The 27,951-nt window shown below is 41.8% G+C and overlaps 1 protein-coding gene across 1 annotated transcript in view; it reads left to right on the forward strand.

Moving 5' to 3' along the window:
* The first annotated feature begins 1,363 nt into the window (after positions 1-1,363).
* Positions 1,364-27,951, forward strand: part of LOC126330497 (G-protein coupled receptor GRL101-like) — a 643,973-nt gene continuing 617,385 nt past the window's right edge. The window contains exon 1 of the mRNA XM_049996361.1: positions 1,364-1,481. The gene's annotated coding sequence lies outside the window, so the exon portion shown is untranslated. The remainder of the gene's footprint in view (positions 1,482-27,951) is intronic.

Consider the following 27,951-nt stretch of genomic DNA (forward strand, 5'->3'; position numbering starts at 1 on the left):
TTCCTTTGGAAAGCTTCACAATTATATGTAAAAAGAAAACTTTAGCGAACCTCACCGGTGCGGTCTTCAGGAAAATTCTAAATATCTTGAAAACAGAAAAAACAGTAAATTAATGTTGCCTGGCATAATAATTCACAAAACTTTAAAAACTGTTTGCTACTATTCTGTGTGGTTGTCTAGTTGTATCTCAGTGGCACTGTATGTCTAGAAGTATGTGTCCTGTTTGAAGGCGAGATTTCCAAAATCGTGGTTGTTGATATGTACTGTCTTCGTAAATGATTTTGTTGTGAAACTTTTCTGTTTTTATTCTCATCTCTTAATGTTTCGTTTTGAAGAATACATCATAAAGCTCAAACTGTTTAATTAGAAAAACTTTTCAGTAAACACGTCCCCCGTAACATCACAACGGCTCGCCACGTCACATTTTCCTGTCTACATAATTATTTCTGAAAGTAGTCACCTTTAGTGACGAACACATTTCTAGTAACGAGAAACAGTTTGTTGATACCGTCACTGTAGAATATTTGACTTTGTTGACGGGGCCAAAACCTCATGTCCTCGTGCACCGCTTCATCACTGTCAAAGCAAACTCCTTGAAGAAGTTTTAGAAACAGTTGAAAATCGGATGCGGACATTTCGGGACAATGTGCAGTATAATCGGCGACAGTGAACTCAGGGTGTCGGATCACTGCAGATGTCGCAGTGCTCGTGTGTGATCTGGAACTGTCGTACTGGAGGACAAGGTGCTCCAAGAGTTGACGAACTCTTTAGCAGTTCGAAAAGATGTTTCTCACGCACCGTTATTGTTACATAATACGCCGCCATGTTACACGCTACCGTTGGGAGCTGAAAATATGTTGACATTAAGAATAAAGATATGGAATGTTAATAACTTTTGTTTTATTAGCCTGCAATTTTATTAAATAAAATATATTTAAAAATATTCGGGGGCAATACTTTTCAGCAAGCTCTCGTGTGTTTGACAAATTTTTAGTATTACAACCTTCTCTATGAAACAACTTTTCGTTACATATTTTTACATATGAATGTAAATAAATTATATCTCACCATCTGTTTAAAGGTAAATGAAAATTAAAGTTCATTGTTGTATCACTGGATCGTCTAGTGCTTTATTATAATTATGCATCTTGTTGCATATTAAAAATTAAAATTTGTCACTGATCAGATCCATTATAAGGCCCAAAAATTTGTGAACGTATGGCGCACTGTGTAAGACCGTCGCCCCTGCGACAGCCAGCCGACAGCCGCTGCTGGTACCGTACCTGGCCTCCGGACTATGGCGCGCATGCGCAGTGCAAGCTCCGCTAGAAGGTGGCAACGGCGGTGGCGGCGGTGTCGATTCAGTAGCGCAGACGAGGCGTGTCTGGCGCCAGCTGAGACCACATTACGGCTCGCCAGCGGCGCCACCTGCGCCTTGAGTCTCTGCAGAAGGCAGACATCGAGTGTCCTGTGGCCGTCTGGTAAGAAGCTTTCCTTCCAAAAAGAGAATTGTAACGGCTGCTATAAGCCCTTAACGAAATACTTCTAACACAGTAATATTAAGTCAGTTTCTGTAGTAGCTGGTCTAACTAAACATGTGGAAATTTTAGGCAGTTAACGTAGCCAACGACTGCGCCACTAATATAACGTCCAAGTGAAGACACGGAGGGGCTTTTTTTTATTATTTATGTTCAGTGTCAGTGGACCTGTTCGTCTATGATACAATGGCATGGAATATTTCGTTATATATAAATATATAAACGAAAATTCAGAAATATAAAAACCTCAAAATATAAAGTGCCGAATGGAGAATATCAATAGCAGTAGTAACAGTAATAACATAACGGCAGCTATTCATCACATGAATGTACATAATTTGAACAAGATTATTAACGGGCAATGAACCGTTGACGCAGTGATCATAGCTTGTCTGTAGAACTGAAGTTAGTTTTCGCCTTGAACGATTTCGGAAAAGTATGACAAACTCATATGAGGACGGCTGCATGAATTGAACCGATTTGTCACACTGACAGCTTGTATCTACAAGTACTGACGTCGATGAACATAATAGTAACTAGTGCTGCGACGTTCTCCTACTTACTTGTGATATAGGAGTGAATATTAGTAACCCCGTCTCCTCCTAATGCGCCGTCCCGATAGTTAACCGAACCCATACAAGAATTAGTTACCTCAAGTGATCAATGCGTATGCAAATGTATTTGTTTCACAATTCGTGATAGCCAATACAAGACTAGACATATACTTATTTTCAACATTCACAAATGAACCGTTAGATAACATTAAATGATCCAGTGCATTGCGCGTTGGACTCTTCAGTTTCACAAGCGAACAAAAGACAGAACAAAAATAACGAAGAGTCGTAATTCTGAATGCCCAAGAAACTAGCCATGTGAACGAAAACGGGAGCCTATTTTGTCATTTTTGCTGCTAAAAGTGCTCTGTTATAATCATATTCATGTTTCAGAAAAACGTAACGTTCTATACAGCATGAAACACAATAAGTCTAACTAAACCTTAGTGAATACCGACAATAGCACTGAGGAAAAGGACGCCAGTCTAGAAAAATAATTAAATTGTTTAAGCTACACAGGAATAACATTAACTTAGAAAAAACGTAAAGATTTGAGTATGGAAAATTGCTCACATTAGTCAACAACATGTAAACGGACCGTACACGTTCTCAAGAGTCCGAATACGTTTAAAAATGAACCGTGACAGAATCTCAGTCAGGCAGTAAAAAGTTACACAGTAAAAATGATCATAAAATAAAAACTGTATGTAAAAATGTGTAATATTCTAGAGATTTTCGTTGAAGAATTTTAAATTTTCGTGTCATCTTTGGCAAGGAAGCTGTTGCCAGCACAGATTACTCAGCACTGTCAATCCAGTGACAAACAGGGAACGGTGTACCGCATCAAACGGCGTCACGCAATTATCTTGATACGACTGGGATTCAGAGAGGATGAAGCAGCGGGATTAAACTCGAGTGCTCGCACTGCCAGAACGTTCTTTGCCTGTGCACCGAGATTTGCCTGGATCTGCTATAGCTAGTACGTGTCAGTCATAAAAATACGGGCAGGTAGGCGAGATCACTATCACATTATAGCAAATGAAATGCTCAAGGAAACCTCAAGCTCAAACAGTTAAGTCTCATAACCAGTCAATATTATAGAGTTTCTCTGTAGTGAAGAGAAGAGAATCAGTGTTAGTTTCGTCTTAGCTAAAGTGATTATTCTAATTCAGTCCTACTGTTACAAAACTTTTTTAACAACCAGCGGAAAATCATCCTTTCGGACAAAAGAGACGAATATGATCCTCCTTATTAAAAGACTGAAAATTGGTGTACCAGTGGGCTCAGTCTATCTTCCTCAGCACCTTTAAAAATTTTCGCAAAATATTGGCATGTGAACATATCAGCACACATTCAGCCTCACAAATTGCCCTAATTGTAATTCCCTCACAACCACTAGCCCACTGCTTAAGTCTCTCATGCACACCCAATCCCAGTGTTGCCCATTCTCACTCACGCATTCGGCCAACTCATTGTCATTATGTCTTTGTGGCTCTCAAGCTGCCGCTATCTCCTGTCTCACAGTCTTCGTTCTGTCTTACTCCCGTTGTCTTACCTCGCTGTCACCGTCTCTCTCTTCTTCTCTCTTACTACTGCTATATCATTCATTCCTTCCCACTGGTGCTGCCTCTTTTCACTGTCACTATCTCTCTCTTCCTTCTTGTCATTTTTATAGACTCTGTCTCTCATTATCACTGGCTTTCAGCCATTTCCATATTCTTCTTCTCTTTATTCCTCTTCCATTGTCAGTGTCTACTGCACTGTTTTCTCACTATCTACCATACTCCAATGCCACTATGTACCTCTCTGTCTGTCATACAACCATAGTCTCCTTCGCTCTTCCTATACCACTAACTTCCACTGTACTACTATCTTCCACTAGTTTTTACTTCTCAGTCTCTTTCCATCTGTCCCTGTCTCCTTCTCTCCCAGCATAAAAAAGCGTGAATAAGTTCGCATGCCAATAATTTTGCGTAAAATTTTTAAGGTGCTGAGGAAGGTAGAATGAGACAGCTGGTACCCCCAATTTTCAGTAAGAATTTTTTAATAAAGAGAAAGATATTGGCATTTTTTGTGTAGCAATAGGAGCATTTTTCCTCTGGTTCCCTTCTTTTCCCCGCCACAGCAGATTATGTCACTCATATGAAACGAACTTGATGTGTCAGTACAATTTTGATAGTTTACTCATGTGAAACTGAACTAACGTAAAACTAGTTTTACACCTCAGTCCCGAATTTACGTTCACAACAACTTTGCATCTCATTACACTCCACTTTACACGCACAAATAGTGTAACTTTGAATCTCTGTATCTAGGAAGCGGATAATGGTACCTATAAAATTTACAAGTGTTATTCGAGACCAGAATCTTAGGAATATATCGTAAAAATTACAGCCATTTTCTGTGTACAGCGGTCTGGGGTTTGGTTCGCTGCTGACGGCGAAACAATGGTCAGAAATGCTTTTTGGGGGGTTTCCTCAGGAACTGCCCAAATGCACCACTCAGTCATTTATTGTCGGGTACACCCGTCTGCAATTAAATAATGGGTATACCCGTCATCAGTCACTATATTTAATTTTTACATGCACATTTTACGTGTACGAGTATGGTAACTTTGAACCTCTGTACCTGGGAAGACGATAAAGATATCAATAAAGTTTTCAAGGCTATTCGAGATCGGGATCTTAGGAACACGTCATAAAAAGTCAGCCGTCTTCTGTTCATAGTAGTATTGGTATCGGCGACTGGAATTTGGTATCAAAATATCATGTTTTCAACAATTTTTAAGCCTACAGGTAAGAGGTAATACGATTTTGACGAATTCTACCCGCAAAATTTACGCCGATGCATCATTCATTCATTCATTCATTCACCATGGGAATACCGGTCATTTTAACTTGGGAAAAATCACGGTATAGCCATCATCAGTCATCATTCAATTTATTTAATATGTTTTACGTGTGTGTTTTACTTAAATTAGTCGTGTAATTGCGACACTCTGCATCTTGGAAACGGATAAACACATTGAGAAAATTTTCAAGGCAGTTCCAGATCAGAATCTGAGGTATATATTGTGAAAATTTCAGCCATGGCTGTGCATAGCGTTCTTGGAATCCGCGACTGGGGTTTGGCGAGAAAATGGTGAATGACGCGTTTTTTGTAGTTTTCTCAGGAACTGCCCGTGAATATACGCAAATGCATCATTCATTCTCTCATTCATTTATTTATTTACCGATATACCAGTCAGTGTAATTGAATCACTGGTTTTTGACACGTGCACCCGTCATCAAACAGTTTATTTAATTTTTACGTCCATATTTTACGAGTAGAGTGACTTTGAACCTCTGTATATGTGAAAGGGAGATAGGTATGAAGAAAATTTTCAAGGTTGCTCGAGATCTCAATCTTAGAAATAATACTAAAAGCTTCAACCATTTGCTGTTCGTAGCCATCTTGGAATCCTCGGCTGGGTTTTGGTCCACTAGTGACGGCCAATATAATATGGTAAAAAGCGTTTTTTGGGGGTGTTCCTGGGAACCATCTATGAACTAATGCTATCTCCATAAGTTCCATCAGGCCCATCGTACACCCCATCAGTTGCAAAAAGAACCAAACGATTTGCTCCATCTGCCTAAGAAGGAGGAACTGTGTAATAGTCATACCTTGACCCTTTACTGCACGACAGTGAAACTAAGACGATCCTTGTGTTGGGTACACAAATGGAACGTAGCCCAAGGGCTAACCAAAAACACTTGACCTTACCTTTTTATCAGTAGCAGAACCCGATGTATGAGCGCCGGAAAATTCCGTTTTTATGTGCGGCGTTTAGGCAAGTATTGGTAAGCATACTGACACATGCGTACCGATACACAACGCGGTGTCTCTCTCATAGTGCTAATTATAGGCTATAATTGATTTCAGAATTACGTTACTAAACAAAAGAAAGTAGTAGGAAAGGAAAGGGAAATTGAGGGAGGAGGGAGGAGGAAAGTAGCAGGCAACTAGCAGGAAAGGAAGGAATATGAACAGAAAAGAAAGGTGACCGAAAAGAAGAGAGGGAGTGAAGCAATTTCGATTACAAGTGACAGGACGAGTAGATGGGTGCGTTTGTGTCAAGGCCAGCCATTGAAAATACGTTAAAATAGTGCTGGAAAAGGGGTACATAATTGTGGAGTTGTGGATTACAGTAAGGTATCAGTGAAGGTGCGGCAAACTTCTAGAGACAAGCGGCCTAAAAATTTGTATTTTGATAGGAAATTCAACAGAGTAATATGGATAGAGAGTACAGGTGTTCTATTTGGAGTAACAAACGAAATTTGACAACATGGTAGATGATTGCTCATAAAGCAGGTAGCTGGATTTGGGAAGCTTAGCAAAGGTGGTAATGTTTTAAGATTTGGAAATAGTTATCTTCTTTTTGGGGAGAATCTCTTAATTCTGGGATGGAAATAAGGCTTTTCCTCCACTGATACAACTACTCCATCATTGATGCTTAAAATGGCTTCAGTAGTAATCTATACTAAGCGTAATGGTAGACTGTGAAAGAAATGAATCCTGTAACGTATCGACAAAGTAAGAAACTTGCTGAATTTTGAAATACACTCCTGGAAATTGAAATAAGAACACCGTGAATTCATTGTCCCAGGAAGGGGAAACTTTATTGACACATTCCTGGGGTCAGATACATCACATGATCACACTGACAGAACCACAGGCACATAGACACAGGCAACAGAGCATGCACAATGTCGGCACTAGTACAGTGTATATCCACCTTTCGCAGCAATGCAGGCTGCTATTCTCCCATGGAGACGATCGTAGAGATGCTGGATGTAGTCCTGTGGAACGGCTTGCCATGCCATTTCCACCTGGCGCCTCAGTTGGACCAGCGTTCGTGCTGGACGTGCAGACCGCGTGAGACGACGCTTCATCCAGTCCCAAACATGCTCAATGGGGGACAGATCCGGAGATCTTGCTGGCCAGGGTAGCTGACTTACACCTTCTAGAGCACGTTGGGTGGCACGGGATACATGCGGACGTGCATTGTCCTGTTGGAACAGCAAGTTCCCTTGCCGGTCTAGGAATGGTAGAACGATGGGTTCGATGACGGTTTGGATGTACCGTGCACTATTCAGTGTCCCCTCGACGATCACCAGAGGTGTACGGCCAGTGTAAGAGATCGCTCCCCACACCATGATGCCGGGTGTTGGCCCTGTGTGCCTCGGTCGTATGCAGTCCTGATTGTGGCGCTCACCTGCACGGCGCCAAATACGCATACGACCATCATTGGCACCAAGGCAGAAGCGACTCTCATCGCTGAAGACGACACGTCTCCATTCGTCCCTCCATTCACGCCTGTCGCGACACCACTGGAGGCGGGGTGCACGATGTTGGGGCGTGAGCGGAAGACGCCCTAACGGTGTGCGGGACCGTAGCCCAGCTTCATGGAGACGGTTGCGAATGGTCCTCGCCGATACCCCAGGAGCAACAGTGTCCCTAATTTGCTGGGAAGTGGCGGTGCGGTCCCCTACGGCACTGCGTAGGATCCTACGGTCTTGGCGTGCATCCGTGCGTCGCTGCGGTCCGGTCCCAGGTCGACGGCCACGTGCACCTTCCGCCGACCACTGGCGACAACATCGATGTACTGTGGAGACCTCACGCCCCACGTGTTGAGCAATTCGGCGATAAGTCCACCCGGCCTCCCGCATGCCCACTATACGCCCTCGCTCAAAGTCCGTCAACTGCACATACGGTTCACGTCCACGCTGTCGCGGCATGCTACCAGTGTTAAAGACTGCGATGGAGCTCCGTATGCCACGGCAAACTGGCTGACACTGACGGCGGCGGTGCACAAATGCTGCGCAGCTAGCGCCATTCGACGTCCAACACCGCGGTTCCTGGTGTGTCCGCTGTGCCGTGCGTGTGATCATTGCTTGTACAGCCCTCTCGCAGTGTCCGGAGCAAGTATGGTGGGTCGGACACACCGGTGTCAATGTGTTCTTTTTTCCATTTCCAGGAGTGTATTCTGGTACGCCACTAAGGAGAGACGATTGCTGTCAGGTAATAGTAAATAATTGGAAGATAATGAAACAAGTGATGATTTAAATTTTCTATTAACTTGTGGCTCAGAGTGCAGTAAAACGTTAGTGGTTAAAGCTACTGAAAACGGTACACGTTTATAGTTACAAAATAGCTGTCCGAAAGCGTGGGGAAGCGTCAGTAATTATGCTATGTATATAGTGTTTTAATAATACATTTCAGGAACTTACGTAACGGACGGGGAATAATAGAATATTTTCTAAGCTCAGACTTAATGAGGTATCTCAGTGAGTATGTGCTATTCCATGTCAGCCAGCCTGGATCTGGAAAACACTGGAACATCGTTCATGTGGTGCTCAGCTCGTGCTTTTCCCACATGACATCCTGAAAGCCACGGTTTAAGGCAGGCCCATAGATGCAGTGTTTCTTGACTTCCGAAAAGCATTTGAGTCATTGCCACTCCAACGCTTGGTAATCAAAGTTCGGTCATATGGGGTAACTAAAGAATTTTGTGACTGGTTCGAGGAACGGCGCATGTTACCTTGGATGGAGACTCATCGACAAAAGTAGTAACTTCAGACCATAATGTGAGGAATAAATTTCTGAGGCTGCACGTCTGGAGCACGGCACTGAATGGAACTGAGTCGTGGATTGTGGGAGAACTGGAGAAAAGATGAATGGAAACTTTTCAGACGTGGTTTTGCAGAAAGCTGCTAATAACTGAGTGGATTGATCAGGAATGAGTAGGGCAGGAATATAAGAAATACACTGACAAGCAGAAGGGTAGAACTCTTCATGGTACTGGAAGGAGTTGTAGATGGTAAAACCTGCAGATTGGAATACATCCAATAAATAATTGAGGACGCTGGATACAACTATTATCTTTTACCCGTTTCGTTATACTGTGTTATTCGTAAGAGTTGTTTTACGTAAGAGTCAGTCCTTTATTGAGCCTATGTAACTTACACCACGGTACAACTTAAACTACTCTGAATTATCACAAGAAACCGTATTATACCATTTCTATTGTTGAGAAGAAGTTAACACAGGAGACGAAGTCGTGGCGATCCACATCACACCTGTCAGGAGAGTGATAATTTAAAAAAGACTGATAAATAAAAAGGAAACAACAAGCGTACACACTGAGAAAAATTTAAGGGTCTCTTACCAAGGTACATATTTACGCATTCTCAAGATTAGTGCCTTAACTTGATGTTCCATTACGACAATGACAAACTGCAAATTATCAGCTAGCAAAATAAATGCGCATTATGATATTACAGAGAGGTAAAACAATGGCTCCTACGAGAAACATCCACTGTTCAAGTACCGTGCTTCAGGAGAATGAATTAACTTCGCTGCGTGATACTTCGCTCAAAAGTTTGTCAGAAAAGTGTTGCTAGTGCTTCTAATAAATGTTGATAGAATAGTTCCTAAGAAATAAAATGCTTTTTTACTGTAAAATTGTTGTGAGATTAATGGAACCATCGTTTTTAATTAAAAGTTGTATGAGTTCACAATATAAAAGAATCTCCGTGGCATGCTGATGCAGTACGAGTTGAGACCTCATTTACATTGCTGAATGGCTCTGCGAAACTCTTTCTCTTGTTGTATCACTTTATTCCTTCTCTCTAAAAGGAAACACGCTCACGACTATCTGCTCGGCAAAAGTTTTCGTGAAACGATAGACGAACACGTTTACAGTACATTTAAACTTGGAATATTTATTATGAAGTCATGGCGGACAATTCTCTCTCTCTCTATCCTGTAGAGACATTTCTCAAAAAAGTCCAGGAAAACCACATGGAAAGACCATATGTATCCGGAAGTGATCACTGACTTTATCAGTCAAGGGCACCTCTGGGCTATCATTTTACCTAGTTCGATGGTTATTTATTGTATGTCATTTGCGCACAACAAATATTTTTTCTGAAACCCTTGTAGTCACTTGTGTTACGCGTTTTTTCGATTGTGTAACTTAATCTGGAAATACTACATATTGCTCAATCAGATAGGTAAGATTCGGAGAGAGAAACAAGATCGTTATATTCCATTATCTTTCGGGCTTGCTTCCGGGATATTGTTAATTCTTGTTCTGATATTTCTGCTGACAAACTTTTAGCTATTTCTAGATCATTATATGTTCGATGTAGTTAGAAGTGAGTTTTTGCCGGGAACGCACTTGAGAAAAAAAGTATGACATTATATAAAACTAGCGAACTCGGTAATGCTTCGCAGTGGCGAAGTACGCGTGGGAAACGGATGTAGGTCTGAATCTCCATCCCCCCCCCCCTCTCACTATGTCCGTGTACTCCTCCCCCTCTATCTGTCCACCTCTCCTTCCCCTTTTCTCTGTTTATTTCCTCTCCCCTCTCTGTCCACCTCCTCTTCCCTACTCTCTATGACTTGAAGCCTTTGGTGTTGCAAAGGAAATCATCGGAAATTGAAATCGCTTAAAATTAATGGGTAATTCTATTGGAATCATTGGTATAAAGGGTATGAGAGAGACCTCCCTGGCTGCTGGATCTGTGAGGATACTAACTACAGTGACAACATTTCGCATGGTTTTAATCTGAGAATCGGTATGAATAAACATGTTGGGCGATTCAGATACCATACTAGTATTTTATTCATAAGCCGATAAGTCAGAAATACAACTTTGCTACTTTCTGTTAAAGCAGACTGTGAGAAGTAAAACGAATCGGTACATTGTCGCGCATACAAATTTTGTATGCACAGCAACGCACAATTTTCTTCTCGCAGTCAGTTTTAACAGAATATCTGTACAATGCCGATTCGAAAAAGATGTATAGCTTATGGCCACCCGTAGTTTTACCAAAGAATTGTGCAAAAAATGAAAATCGGTGAAGAAGTAAGTTTCTCTTCCCAGGACGTTCATAACTGTTATACATTGTCAGTGTTCAAATCTGCTGAAGTGCTAAACTGACGGTAAACAACGTTTGGAAATATTTACAAGTGATGCAATAAAGGCTATGGCCTGTGAGCGTGCAAATGTTGTTAGAGAATCATTTAAAAGTTTGATGCAAAGTGGTCAAGAACTTTTGGACGTTTTTAACAATAACTTTTTGCCTTTAAAGAGTATATAGATCTTTATATACCACATGTATATAAGATATGTAGTCTACATCAGTCCGAATGTTATAGATATTTATATACCACATGTATTATAAGATATGTAGTCTACATCAGTCCGAATGTTTACTAGAGTATGGAGTAAAACATTGAAGTAAACTGGTCAGGAACATTTCGAGCTTTTGATAACTATTTTCGTTTCACACTACATTTATTTCTGTACTAAATGTACTCTGAAGAGGCAAAGAAGATGGTACACCTGCCCAATATCGTGTACAGGGCCCCCGCGTGCAGGCAGAAGTGCCTCAGCACGACGTGGCATGGACTCGACTAATGCCTGAAGTAGTGCTGTATGGAACTGAAACCACGAATCCTGTAGGGCTGTCCATAAAGCCGTAAGACTACGAGGGGTGGAGATCTATTCTGAACAGCACGTTGCAGGGCATCCCAGATATGCTCAATAATGTTCATGTCTGGCGAGCAGAAGTGTTAACTCAGGAGAGTGTTCCTGGAGCCACTCTGTAGCAATTCTGGATGTGTGGGGTGTCGCATAGTCCTGTTGGAATTGCCCAAGTCCGTCTTCATGCTCAATGGACATGAATGGATGGAGGTGAGCAGACAAGGATGCTTACGTACGTGTCAACTGTCAGAGTCGTAACTAGATGTATCAGGGGTCCATATCACTCCAATTGCACACGCACCGCACCATTACCAGCTTGAACAGTCCCCTGCTAACATGCAGGGTCCATAGAGTCATGAGATTGTCTCCCTTCGGGTACATGTCCATCCGCTCGATACAATTTGAAACGAGACTCGTCCAACCGGGCAACATGTTTCCAGTCATCAACAATCTAATGCCGGTGTTGACGGACCTACCCGAAGCTCAAAGCTTCGTATCGTGCAGTCAAGAATACATAACTGGGCCTTAGGCTCCAAAACCCCATATTGATGATGTTCCGTTCAATGTTTCGCATGCTGACGGCCCAGCATTGAAATCTGCAGCAATTTTCGGAAGAGTTGCACGTCTGTCACACTGAACGACTCTCTTCTGTCGCCGTTGGTTCTTGCAGGATCTTTTTCCGGCCGCAGCGATGTCGGAGATCTGAGATTTTACCAGTGCGGTGCACTTGTCAAATGGACGTACGGAAAAATCCCCACATCACCGCTACCTCGGAGATGCAGTGTCCCATCGGTCGTGCGCCGACTGTAACACCACGTTCAAACTCACTTAAATGTTGATAATCTGCCATTGTAGCAACAGTAACCGATCTAACAACTGCGCGACACACTTGTCTTATGTAGGCGTTACCGACCGCAGCGCCGTATTCTGCTTGTTTACATCATTCTGTATCTGAATACGCATGCCTATACTAGTTTCTTTGGCGCTTCAGTGTACATTAAAAATATGTAGCTTATGTTCGTGAAAACGTTTATTAGTATTGTGTAAAAACTTGAAGTAAATTGGCGAAGAACTTTGGGAGATTTTTGCTAACAACATTTCTCTTGAAACGTCCCATTAGAAACATCTATATATGAAACGTCCCCTTTGAACAACTATACAAGGCTGTGCTTAAGCTGACACACAATATTTTTAGCGCAACGCAATCTGACTTCTAAAAATCCCTACGAAAGAACGGCCCTGACTAACATTAACCTATACGTTTCACAAATCACTTACCTCACAAAAATCTTCGTTACTCAAGCTACTGCAATACAGCGAGTGCCACTACTGCCAACTAAATAAAAGATTCAAACTACTGAAGGCACTAACTACTGATAGGCATAGTTAGCAAATGAAAGGTTTTAATACAGAACAAACAATGTATTTACCTTAATAGTCATAATATATATATCAGTTCGTGACACCAATTCTTACAAATTTCAAAACTCCGCCATCTCTCTCCCCACGTCCCCCACTGCTGGCGGCTCACCTCCAACTGCGCAACGCTACGCGCTGTTCACATCCAGCTGCCGCTGCCCAACACTACAATGACAGACAAGAATGCAAACCAGCCACAGACTGCACACAGCACAGCCAGCAATTTTCATACAGAGCGCTACGTGGCGTTACCAATAAGAAAACCTACACAGCCTACTTACACTCTCTTACTTAATATAGATGTCTTTATATGCCATATATATTAAGAAATATATAGCGTTTGTCCGTCCGTATGTTTCTTAGAGTATAGTGTAAAAATTTGAAGTAAACCGGTCAAGAACGTTTGGAGACTTTTGCTAACAATTTTCCCCATTTATAAAGTATACACATATTTTTTTCGTGGTGTGAATTAAAAAAGTGTAGCCCATCTCCGCCAAAACGTGTAATAGAATATCGTGTAAAACTCTGAAATAAATTGCCCGAGAACTTTTCGATATTCAAGTAACACTTCTCTTTATATAGTAGCATGCATAAATAAATTTTTCCGATGACGCAGACGTCAGCTAATTTTGTATGTTAACATGTCAATAAATGTCTGGGAATTATAGAGATTGCCCAGGAATATCATGCGACGCTCTTGAATTTAGATATGCAGGTCTTATTACGTGAGGAGAAAGGTGAGCATTCGTGAGTGCGTTGATACCCGCACATTATAGCTGTGCGTCACTATAGGGGGCTACAACACGCGTCGTCTTTGTACTGACGTGTGTAACATTTTTAACGTGTTTTTGAAAGTGGCGTGTGGCAGTCGCAGAGTACAGACGAAACGGGGATGACTGTAAAAAACGTACTGATGAGCACGAACGCCATTCGCATCTAAATAATGTGTGAAATCTGTGGAAGCAGGATCTCAGGTAAACTGCAGCCAACATATTGATTTAGACAACGGAAGTATGTTAACAAAGGAAGCCAATATTTGTAGAATGAAAGTCCGAAAAGCAATTCCACGAACGAATGTAATTTCAGTAGAGAAGGCGGCTATTAACTTCCAGCTTCGTAGCTTCCCGCCATTGAGAAAGTAAATACGCACCCACTGCGCCCGAGAAATACAAGCAACCTCTGCGACACGAGACCATCATTTTTATAAAAATTCCCCCTCTGGCCTTTTCGCTTTCTATCGGATGACAGTGGCCTACCAATACTAGTGGGAATAATTTTTCCCAATAAAACTACTTTTTGAGCATAAGCGGGGGACACTCTCTTTTACAAATGAATGCGACATTGGTCTTCGCCAGAGTTCCGCTAACCTTGCACTAGAAGATCCTGAGGAAGACCGCAGCAGACGGGTCGAAACGGAGATAGTGCAGAAGAAATTTAAGGGGAACATGAGGCGGCCTAATAACGTAGAAGATTTTACCTTCAAGTGTTTTACATTTTCCATGTCGTTACCGAATTTGAAAACGCTGTGAGCGAATATAGAATCCATTTTTTTTCAGAGGCAAAACTTTTTGTTTCGTAGAATGTGCATAGTATGTAAATCTATATTATATGTACCACAGCTGCGGATGCCGGATGGTACTTGTTTTCCGAACATGTCCGAAACAACAGACACCATGCACATATAATGTGCATAGACTTAGGAAGTGATTAGACATTTCTTGGACCTTAGCGAATAAAAACACATACTTAACATATATAGACAAGTAACAATACCTTTAGTGTAATCCCTGCGAGCTCCCAGAGTCCACAAAGACGCAAACATACAGGTCTCCGCTCGATTGGGTATTGCTTCACATCAATTCCATTATCTGAATATAGCTCCGAGCTCATTAATAGCATTCCACAACTTCGTAGGCTTTCCCGGCGTAATGAGTCTTGAAAACCTCTTTGGGTTTGCTGCCGGATCCTAAAATCAACTCGATTCGATATTTCAGAGATCCAAATGTTTGTTATCTTCAGAAGCGTCATCTCAACTTGACTCATCAGCAGAAGCAGCAGTCTCCTAAAGATGCCGAATCGAGTTGAGTTTAGGATCCGGCAGCAAACCCGAATAGGCTTTCAATGAAACCCTTTGTTAATTGCAGTTGCAATACATGGAACAGCACACTAAACTCTTAGTAAGTTACATTAAGAGAAGACGACCGGTGAACTACGCTTAATGGAGAAAACTGGATGAAGAAAGGAACTTGAAAATAAAAAGACATGGCAGAGGTAAAGATCGTAGAGATTAGAGAAAAATCTACAATAAAGAAATAAACAGACAGAAATGGAATATTACCTCCAAACTTGCTAACAGGCTACAACATTGGAGCCTACTGTAACATGAAGGTTAAATAATATTTCGTTGGAGCTAAGAAGAAAAATGTTTTATGTCTCGTCGATGTCTTTTCGTGAAGTGTACATGGAGGGTGGAATTAAAGTAATGCATTTACTTTTGCGAATAGTTCGAATTTATTATCTTCTAATTAATCTTGCAAGATGTTGCTAATCAGAGCATAAGCAAGTGTCCCACTCTCAGGTTTTGCGTGACTATGCAGTATATTTAATTACTGCGGACGCTCAGTGAGCGCAGATATAGCCTATTCCCTTTCGACTACCGTAATTTTATGGGTTTTGAGTTCATGTACCATCCACAACGAGGCTTCCAAACAGTGTCGGGTGTATGATATTACTTTTGTCCTAACATCACCAGCCTGAAAAGGAAAAATGACTCCAAGTGACCACTCAAACCACTAATGGAAGAACTCGCAGAGAAGCACTTAGGAGAACGAATAAGGATGACTGTAAGCACGCCGGTGCTCGAGACTGCAGTTGCACCCTGGGAACGGTAAGTAGAGAACCAACCGGGCTCTCTTATCCGGTCTCCTGGACTGGAGCACTCAGTGGACAGAGGCGGACTAATGGAGTGCCCAACCAGTAATGGGATAAGCACTCTGAGGCCGGCTGGAGAGCTTCGGAGGTGCTAAGGTCTGGAGGCCCGAAAAGCTTGATCACGTTACGCGCGCCGCTGTGCTCTCCAAACTCCGAAAGCGTTCTGTCTGCTGCGCCAACTCGCACTATCGTTTCTCCGTTCGTTGAGTAGAAGCCACTAGTTACGTGGCAGGCGATGGTATTGCGATTATTCGAAAAATAAAAAGCAAAATTTGCCTGAAATATTGCAATAGAGACAATAGAAGATTATGATCAGGAATAGCCTGAATTCTTCAGTTGTACGTAAATAATGGTTTCTTGTAACAACTTCTAGTATAAAGTAGTCCAATACAGCTAATAAGAGCTACACAAATATTAAGCTAGAACTTAATAAGATTTCAAACTGGTCCAAAGGTAGGTAACTTGCCTTAAACGTTCAGAAATATACCGGGTGATCAAAAAGTCAGTATAAATTTGAAAACTGAATAAATCACTGAATAATGTAGATAGAAAGGTACAAATTGACACACATGCTTGGAATGACATAGGGTTTTATTAGAACCAAAAAAATACAAAAGTTCAAAAAATGTCCGACAGATGGCGTTTCATCTGACCAGAATAGCAATAATTAGCATAACAAAGTAAGAAAAAGCAAAGATGATGTCCTTTACAGGAAATGCTCAATATGTTTACCATCGTTCCTCAACAATAGCTGTAGTGGAGGAATAATGTTGTGAACAGCACTGTAAAACACGTCCGGTGCTATTGTGAGGCAATGGGGTCGGATGTTGTCTTTTAGCATTCCTAGAGATGTCGGTCGATCACGAAACACTTGCGACTTCAGGTACCCCCAAAGCCAATAATCGCAAGGACTGAGGTTTTTAGGGGCGTTAAACGGACAACTCTTAGTTAAAAAAGGTCGCGGACTACGGTTCATCGGTAAAATACTGTGAAAACGCATCAGTCTACAAATAAGATTGCTTACGAAACATTTGTACAACCAGTTCTAGAATATTCCTCTAGTACGTGAAACTCAAACCACATAGAGAACAACGGATACTGAACACATAACAAGAAGGGCTGTGTAAATTGTCAGGTATTTCTCTGGACCACAGGAGAGCGTGCTTAGAAACCTGTACTGGTAGACGCATGGAGGTAGACGTCAACTACTCCGCGAAAACGTACTTATCAAATTGTAATTAAGTGAGGTATCTGAGAATATACTACAAAATTCAATGTATCGCTCTCGTAGGTACCACGACGGTAAGATCAGACTATTTACAGAGTTCACAGAAGCATTTCAGAACTCATCATTTCTGTGCTCCATGTTCTAATGGAACGGGAAGAAGCCCTAACAAGTGGTCTGATGGCAAATATCCTCTGTTTTCCAGTTCACAGTGCTTTGCAGATGTGTACATCAGAGCACACATAAAAAATAATTACTGATTTTAGAATTTTTGCAAAGCCCCTGCACATATCCCATTTCTGAGTCTATAAAATTGCAGTAGTCCTCTTTTCCGTCTTTTATTTTACTAGGGTATCAGAATATCACTGTCTCTGTAGCTCTGTAACTGGAACCGTTCTCAAGTTCTACGCTGTCCTCAAATGTACACTATGTTTTCCCAACAGGCGACATTAGAAACAAAGCTACGTCACTTGGATCGAAATATATTTGTTTCCAACATATATTTGATGGTGAGCCATTCAGAGATTGATGAACAACTACCACTGCATTTTTATTCAAATAATGAGTCATATACCTAGCAAATTTGGTTAGAATTGCTCCAGATGTTTCAATGACACTTATTTCTATCCTCATCTCTATGGGATATAGGCGGTCCTTAATCCTACAGTGATTGTTCAAGGAAGTAAGTAACAGGTAAACAGGATCCTCGAATCAGTCGCACTTCCCTCTATAAAAAAGCTTCAATCTTTTGATTAAATCTGATTGCAATTTTCCATTAATATTTTTTCCAAGTGACAGCACCTGTGTTTTATCTAAACTACTGGCCATTAAAATTGCTACACCAAGAAGAAATGCAGATGATGAACGGGTATTCATAGGACCAATAAATTGCGTGAAAATGTAATCACATGTCAGTTCTAGCATAATATGAGTGCATAGATCCTGAGAAATCAGTACCCAGAACAACCACCTCTGGTCGTAATAACGGCATGGTACGCCTAGGCATTGAGTCAAACACAGCTTGGATGGCGTCTACAGGTACAGCTGCCCATGCAGCTTCAACACGATACCACAGTTCATCAAGAGTAGTGATTGGCGTATTGTGACGAGCCAGTTGCTCGGCCACCATTCACGAGACGTTTTCAATTGGTGAGAGATCTGGAGAATGTGCTGGCCAGGGCAACAGTCGAACATTTTCTGTATCCTGAAAGCCCCGTACAGGACCTGCAACATGCGGTCGTGCATTATCCTGCTGAAATGTAGGGTTTCGCAGGGATCGAATGAAGATGGAAGCCACGGGTCGTAACACATCTGAAATGTAACGTTCATTGTCCAACGTGCCGTCAATACGAACAAGAAGTGACTGAGACGTGTAACCACTGGCACCCCATACTATCACGCCAGTATGGTGATGACGAATACACGCTTCCAATGTGCGATCACCGTGATGTCGCCAAACACTGACGCGACCATCATGATGCTGTAAACAACCTGTATTCATCTTAAAAAATGACGTTTTGCCACTCGTGCACCCAGGTTCGTCGTTGAGTACACCATCGCAGGTTCTCCTGTCTGTGATTCAGCGTTATGGGTAACCGCAGCCATGCTCTCCGAGCTGATAGTCCATGCTGCTGCAAACGTCGTCGAACTGTTCGTGCAGATGGTTGTTGTCTTGCAAACGTCCCCGTCTGTTGACTCAGGGATCGAGACGTGGCTGCACGATCCGTAACAGCCATGCGGATAAGATGCCTGTCATCTCGACTGCTAGTGATACGAGGCCGTTGGGATCCAGCACGGCGTTCCGTATTACCCTCCTGAACCCACCGACTCCATATTCTGCTAACGGTTATTGGATAGCGACCAACGCGAGCAGCAATGTCGCGATACGATAAACCTCAATCGCGATAGGCTACAATCCAACCTTTATCAAAGTCGGAAACGTTATGGTACTCATTTCTCCACCTTACGAGAGGCATCACAACAACGTTGCACCAGGCAACGCCGGTCAACTGCTGTTTGTGTATGAGAAATCGCTTGGAAACTTTCCTGATGTCAGCACGTTGTAGGTGTCGTTACCGGCGCCAACCTTGTGTGAATGCTCTGAAAAGCTAATAATTTGCATATCACGGCATCTTCTTCCTGTCGGTTAAATTTCGCGTCTGTAGCACGTCATGTAGCAATTGCATGTGATGTAGCAATCTAAATGGCAAGTAGTGTATATATTACAGGATGCAACTATACGAAAAAAATCACTTTCACAAAATACTATTGTCATTTCTTTTTATCTGTTACTACACTAATTATTTGAGTAATGGGATCAAGTGTTTCCAGTACATCGACGGCGTTAAAATTTCAGAGGTTGTTTCTTCTATAATTTAAGCAACTTATGGCTCATCCTTCTGCCAGTGTTGATTGGAATACACACTTCGAAAATCTGAAGTTAGGAAGGATATACTACATGAAGGGAACTACAACTTCTACAGCAACCAAGTTGCATTTACAACCGACATAGGACATGGAATGGAAGTACAATCTGCAGGTGGAGAGAGAGAGAGTGCTATAGGCTATTCCCCATGTTATTCCACCTGTAAATTAAGCAAGCAGTAAAACAAATCAACGAGAAGTTTCGAAAGGGAATTAATGTTCAGTGAGAAGAAATAAAAACTTTGTTGTTTGCCAATGGCATTATATTCTGCCAAAGACAGCAAGGACCTTGGTAGAGCAATTCAGCACAGTGGGTAATCTCTTGAAAAGAGGTAATAAGGTAAACCTCGACAAAAGAAAAAAAAGGGTAGAGGACTGTAGTTGAACGAAATTATACCACCGCAACATTTTAAATCCCATCTGTGAATTTATTACCGTTTATATGTTATACCGAGGCTTAACTACTGAAATGTCAGCAACCAACATCACATCAGTGCTTCACAGATGCCTAACACACGGTGGACAATTTCCTGGAAGAAACAGTTTCCCGACTGTCCACGAAGAGGCGATCCTAGCGCCTCTGGAAGCCGTGAGCCAAGCAGACCTATTCTCTTCCGCAAGACACATGATCGAAAATAAGCTTGGCTGTATTGGCTGTAACCTAGCTCCGAGTGGAATTCAGGGCAGCGCTAGAATCCGACCAGACCAGTTTACTCTGAGTGAGTTTTCCTGTGCCAGGCTCCTATTCCGCGTGAATTCCATCAATCACGGCTGTCCCTCGAGGGCCACCTTCACCACGTCCCTGCCATTCACATTCTGTTTAATTTTCAAACTTCTACAAGCAGGACTTACACAATTTTGTCTCCTATGGGACTTACAATTGTTCACCCAGTTTGTACTTTAGTTCTGAGCATTCCACAGAACTTTTACTTTTATGAAGTGAGAGTTTCATGAACTTAGTAACAATCTAATCAACCTTCCACTGCTAGAGGTATTATTTTTCTGTTTCCAGAAGTGACTCATTGTAAATTTTGTTACCATTCACGTCAGAGTAGACACACTATTAATTTTTTATAAATAAACTTATTCAGCCGTTGCTACCTGATATTTTTTATGCCATCAGTGGACATATCATTACACATGATGCTCAGGTTAAGACCTACCACTATCATCACTTTCTGGAGAAAAAGTAAAATGCCTCGAAACCGTTCTTGCGGTGTAGGACAGAACAGAGTGCATGGTACAGTAAGCTTAAGACTAGCAGATGTTTGTGAATGGGTCACAAGACACAGCTGCTGTGCGTTCGATGTCAGTCTGCACGTACTAGACCTATTAACCTAACCTGCTCGTACCTGTTTTGCAGTTGTTCATTCCCTGCGCACCCACTCTTGCAACTTGATTAAGCTTTGCAGTAACGCAACACAATTTCAGGAGAGGTTACTACACATTTTTAAAAAAAAGCTAATCTTGTAAAATCATACTATATTACGGAGGCCCGATGTCGTCCAACTTGTTTGGTGTACATTAGTTCCAATACATATGCAAAGCTACAAGTGACACTAATCAGAACTGAATCTGCCTACACGACCGACGCTACTTCCAACTGGCAAGATATTGCTACCTTTACCGAAATAGCGTCTACCGCACAACATTACAATAATACTGCTGCTGCCACGTAAGACTGGGAAACAAAACTCGAGGATAGTTCTGGATCCGCTTGTCAAAAAGACGCACGATATTCTCCAAGTCGAGAACCAATTTACCACCGCATTGTGGCGACCATATGATCATCAGCGACGACTTAATTACAACACTGAGAAAGTACGTATCGTCCAATAGCAGCAAGAGAGATAATGTAGTGACGTGACGTAAACTTTGTTCATTTACAGTACCAATATATAAGTCTGTAGATACTCTTTCCATTAGAAGATAACTTCAAAACATCAATTAAAAGCAATGCCTATGCCACTGAACGTATTAAAGCCTTGCATCATAAAATGAACAACTAAGAAGCTAATTGCGCAACGGAGATGCAACTGCCCTTTGACACAGTTCCTGCTACATCCACCATGCGAAGCTTTCTGTCCCCATAATGGTCGTTCACTCCTATTTATAACTTTTATGCCTACTGTCATGTCAGAATAGTCACTTTACTAATTTCTATATTTTGTCCCACACTGCTTCATCCACTTGTGACCCTTTTGGAACACTTTTGGAATTAATTTTAACCTCATGCTATCTTCTTAAGAACACATTATTTGGATGGACTATTTTTCTTTTCCGTGACTGCAGACCCAGGGACAGGTCCACCTGCAAAGTGTGTCTGCTCCTGCAGACTGCGTTCTTTGTCGTCAGATCAATGTGCCAAGACTACAGAACATCCCAGGTCCGTGTGCCAACCCTTTAGCACCTCACCAGCCACACCTCCCCTCCCCACAGTGACTTCCAAGATAGCGAGCGCTCCCGACGCAGTTAATTCAGATTCCAGAGCTTAATTAAAATTTGTTTCAATATCTCGTGATCCAAAGATCGGATCATGATGCGTTTTTTATCTATCCGTCTTGGTTAAGGAGCTTAAGCAATCGGAAATGTGTGTGGTCAGTGAGACAGACGATCACTGCCACATCCAAAATACTAATGGAATCACATCATGAAATGAGACATGAAAGATAGTGAGTAATATTTGCTATTGGGGCAGCAAAAATCTGTCGGTGAACAAAGCAGGAAGGACATAAACTGTAGATTGCCAATGGCAAGAAAGTGTTTCTGAATACGAGAAATTTGTTAACATCGAATATAAATTTACGCTTTGGGTAGTCTGTTCTGAAGATTGTATGGAGTGTTGACGTTAAACAGTCGAGAGAAGAAGAGGAGCTTTACGAAACGGATGCTACAGAAGTGGGAGAATACTTAAGTTTGGGTAGATAAAAAGGATAACTACTGAAGAGCTGCTGAATCGAATTACGAAGAATCAAGTTAATGGCATAACTTAACTAAAAGAAGTGGTTGGTTGATAGTACACAACCGGAGCCATCACGAAATTGTTAGTTTGGTGATAGTAGAATGTGTGGTGGGTGCTACAATGAGCAAGTTAAAATGCACGTAGGTTTCAGTAGTTACAGAGAGATGATAAAGCTTGTACGGGACAGACTAGCGTGGACACACATGTCAGACCAGTCAGCCACACCAAAATACTTACGCTCTTGAAATGTTATGAGTCTATTCGAAGCGAGCGTATTCCATATCTACACGTAAGTACATACCGCGTAAACCACTATACGGTGCATGGTGGAGGATACCTTGTACCACTGCTGGCCATTCCCTTTCCTCCATTCGCAAGTAGAGCGAGAGAAAAGCGACTGTTATATGCCTCCGTAAAACCTCTAATCTCTCTTATCTTGTCTTAGAAGGTCTTAAGCGAAATGTGCACTGGCGGCAGTTGATCCGTTTTGCTGTACGCTGCAAGTGCCGGTTCTCTAAATTTTCTCAACAGTTTTGCGAAAAGAACATCTTCTTCCCTCCAAGGAAGCCAGTTTGGCTTCACCAATCATTTCCGTAATACTCTCTTGTTGACTAGATCTGCCGTTAATAAATCTAGCTACATGCCTCTGAACTACTTCGACGATTCCATTAATGCAACTTGGTGGGTGTGATGACATTTCTAATCCAACACTATTAAGACGACGCTATTGCGGAACTAGTTATTTCTGATTTTATGATATGGCGAGGGCTCCAATTGGTTTGGGAAAACTAGCTACAATTGAACCTCGAACTTCACTGCCCGCTGAGAACTGCCACCTGTTGCTTCAGTCGCTCTCGGAAGCCACAAATCTCTTAGCTTTAGAAATGGGTCTTGCCGTAGAATTTTAACTCGTCAAGTTAGTAATTTCTTCATTAATGTCCAACCACAGACTGGTTTATAGACTTCCAATCATTTCCGGGATATTAATCCCGACATTTCATTAGCTAAATAACTAGTGTTGTATTTGGACGATGATGTCGTGCCTATTAACAGCTAGTAATTGCAATAAATGTTTGCTTTGCACATGTTGCGTTTGGAGCCAGAAACCACTAGATCCTTAAAGGTAACATATGTGGCTTATTGTATAAAAAAGAACAAAAAATTATTCATTCTGACACTTGTGAAGAATGGAAAATGTGCAGATGGCAAAAACACTTGCTTGACTTCCTTGCTTTCCGTGCTTCCTTTAATGGTAGGCCACCCGTAGAACGTTTTCCGTTGCAATGATGAGACTGCCCTTGCATTTTTATCATACATGCTGATACCTGGTAGTTTATGTAAAAATATAGCAAGGAACTAATTTATCTTGAAATACTGGAAAACCAGTTTCAAGATGGACAATAATTATATTCGATTTTTACGAATATCTAAGACACTGCAAAAACCGGGTCGTCGAAATCTATCAGGTGCGAAGGTGTGGCTACAGCTGATTAAATCAACAAGATAAATGCCATAGAAAAATGAATTAAATAGTTTTCAGCTCAAGGTATGGCCGCCGAGGCGTATTAAATTTACTCACTAAAATACAGCTGATAATAAAGGCCAGCGTCGGGTTCGCTGAAATTCAGAGAATCGAGGTTGGCACTACATGAACCGCAAGACTCGTAGTAGCCTGTAACCTGAAGATAGTTCAGGTATTGAAAGACATTTCATCTTTTTTTTTTTTCAGGGTGAATCCGGGATATTATTAGTTCTTGTTCCGATATTTCTGCTGACAAGCTTTTAGCCATTCTCAAGACTTTGTAATCGCTTTACAAAATGCTGCTGAGCAAACGTGCATGCATTAGAGGTAACAAGAGCGTCAGTCATACATTTTATGCGTCTAAGAGTGAAACAAAGCAATTGCAGAATGAGCAAATACACAATACGTGGTTGATTATTACGGATGCCAGTGAAGGCTTAGAACAATTTTTCCTTTGAGAGAGCAGACGTGAATGAGGGGTTTCCGTGATTTGTCTAACTGGAAACCCTCATCCTGGATGAGCAGGCTGTCTGCTAATTGTATATAAACAGCTTCTACGATCACTCAATACCAGTAGTATGAGGCTGTGGCCAGTGTCTTAACTTTCCCCTAATCCACGAAATGGCCAGTGGAAACCAAGTGTTTAGCCACTGTAGATTTATTGAGCTTTAGGAAGCGGTATTGTCGCAGGCGTGCAATGAAGCGTTCTTGTACACTGATGATTATGATGATGTTGGTTTGTGGGGCGCTCAACATCTTGGTCGTCAGCGACCGTACAAGTTCCAAATCTTTCCATTTCCCATCTAGGCACTTCCGAATGATGATGGGATGATGAGGACAACACAAGCACTCAGTCATCGAGCGGAGAAAATCCCCGCCCTGGCCGGGAATCGAACCCGGACCCAGTGATCCAGAGGCAGAGAGACGGCAACGCTAACCACTGGACGACGAGTTGCGGACTTCTTGTACACTGCGTATTGTTTGTCCTATGTACCATTCACCACAGCCATAAGGAATTTGATACATAACCGCCTATCATAAGAGCAGATCATTCTACGCATATACAAGATGAGCTGCCATCTTGTCCGGTGGAAGGAAGATCACATCCACTTTATGCTTCTTTATTCTTGCAATTTTTGAATAAATATTGCCCACATACTGTATAAAGGCCGTAGATATTACATTTATTTCCCTAGTGCACGGCCGAAATATTCGACCCGCCGAGAAAACTTCAAGAAGCACAATAGACGATATTGTCAACTACGCCTGTTAATATGCACTGACTTTTGGGTTCGGAAATCAAGCAAACAGCAGTAGCTGAAGCGGCTACAGAAGTTCGTAAATGTATGAACCCAGAATTAGGATACTACCGTGGCAGTTCTTAGTGCAAGAACATGCGCCAAAGCCTTGTGCAGAGGAGAATGATATTTGCCTCACATAGAGAAAGTATACCTACCCGATGACTACCATAGTCCCACGACAGGTTATGAGATACCAGTGGGAATCTTCTGTATATCAATGTCCCACTGGTAAATGGCTGCCTGCGAATATTTTGCAGCATTTCTATAGTTACAGATGAGCCTGTAGATTGCGCTGCCCTCACGTTTGTCAGTCTCGTTTCCGTGTTGTCGCATCGCATTAGTTGGCGCCTGCAGATAGGCAACCCAATTATCAGATTTGCAAAGCGGACTGCCGTCGCGCTTTCCCTGACACGTTGTGTCAACTGATAGCATGCACGTATTGGCGTTTCTCACATCACAAGCGAATCCCATGTCGTGCACCTGTAGTGTGAGTTACAAACTTGGAGAAATGCTCTGTCCACTGCTATGTGTCATTTCTTTATATGTCTTCAATTTTTGTGCGTCATGATGTGAAGCGCCGATGGTACATATGGCTAACCCTGTAAGTCGTGTCCCTCCCCTTTTTGGAAAATGAAACGCAGGGAAGTATTCCTTTCCTATTGCTGCTCCTGACTGCAACATTAGTTGAAATAACCAGACATTAAGAGCTTTAAAAAAATTTGTAGTCAGCGTGTTAAATCATTCACAACAATATACCAATGTAACAATGTAAAAACTGACTTCTAAAACGCACGTTAATGCGTTCCAGTAGACCTTGCGAATGTAACGGTGGTGATGAGGTAGTCATTCGCCGATGGTAGTTGGAATTAGGCACAGATCTGGCCAAAGCTAAATCTGCTCCTCTGTGTCCTTGTTCATCCATGGCCAGATAATGTGTTTATTCCAAGTTTTTTGATACAGTAAACGTTCATCATGAATGAGGACTAAGTCCTCTAATGAGCGCTTTGCTTACATAACCAGCTGATCATAACTGTTGGATAGAGGTGAGCGCCTTTACGAATATTTAAGACATACAGAGTCTACAGAAACGTTTAGCCCCTCCCCCTCCCGCCAACTCCGAATCTTTAAACATTCGAACTCCCATATACAAAACAGCTTCAAATTACATACAAAGTTTGTGGGAAGTCGCTAAGTGCTCTCATTATCAAGCACTTAGTGAGTATAGTCTCGGCGATTTGCGCTCCATTATTAGAAAAGTTAGTTTTTCACAAATATCAATATTTATGACGTCACGTGTCCTGAACTATGTGTCGTTCGAGGATACAAGTTGTCAGGTTCATTTTCTGGTACATAAAGATACTGCTTGTAACATGTATTGTGAATAGAGTTTGGAGCAAAGAAGTAAAAAATTAAAACGTCATCGTTTGCCCGCAGTGAGTTACACCACCTCAAGACGTAAATAGAGTTTCTAATTTAGATCTTGGATAAATCCTTAACATAAGATTTTATCCCTTAGTTAGTAAATTACGACAGTATTTCAAATTTTTAAAATTTGAAACATGAACTATTGAAACATTTTTTTTTTCTTTTGCTACTGGATGTCGTTATACAGGCAGTCTGTAACTACGAATATGTGACTGTAGCTGTTCAGTGATATATAGAGGATGTTGGGGGTATATGTACAGATACTGCCATCACTGGAAATTTAATATGCACCTGCTGCAGGGTGTTTGTTTTTTTCTCTGTGTCTAATGGTCTTCCCACAATCATATCACGTAATTTACTACCTTGCTTGTGCTCAGCGTACTTGGAGGTACCAACCAACTTTAAAATATGCTAATTGTAATTGCTATAATTATTAGTCTGCAAACGAATTAAATACTAAGGTAATGTTCTTCAGTAGACTGTCCAGAGTTATCAATATAAATACGAGGGCTGTTCGGAAAGTAAGTTCTGATCAGTCGCGAAATGAAAACCACTGTGAAAATCAAAATTTTTTTATTCGCAGCAGTGAACCACACCTTCCAGCTACCTCTCTAAATCGAAGCCGCTCCGACTGAGGACATTTGTCGTGGTGTTGTACAATCCTTCCAGCACCCTCGTCACAGGAAGCAGCCGCCTGTGCTTGCCACCAATTCCTTACACTGGGCTGCCTTCGGTTGTTTGTGCCATCATGTTGTCTTCGTAGCCCGCGGTTCGTGTGAGCAGAGAGGAACATTGGGGGGAGTCAATTAAGGACTGTATTGTGGGTGATCAAACACTTTCCATTGAAAAGGCTGCAGAGACGTGTTCATTGCCCCTGCAGAATGTGGGTGAAAATTGTCTTGAAGAAAGAAACGCATGACATATATGTTATGTAGACTGCATAGCTTCAGGCGTAATCTCTCAACAGATCCACATACTTGGTGGGAGACACTATTCTTTTGGGCATTTCCACGTAATCACTGTGCTCTCTGAACTGAAAACAGAGGCCCTGAAGCAATCGACAGGCACACTAAAGACACTCCCCAACACATCTGTGCAAAGTTCCATCGGATTTTCAC

This window comes from Schistocerca gregaria, chromosome 2 (genome assembly GCF_023897955.1).
Source record: "Schistocerca gregaria isolate iqSchGreg1 chromosome 2, iqSchGreg1.2, whole genome shotgun sequence".
NCBI lineage: Eukaryota > Metazoa > Arthropoda > Insecta > Orthoptera > Acrididae > Schistocerca > Schistocerca gregaria.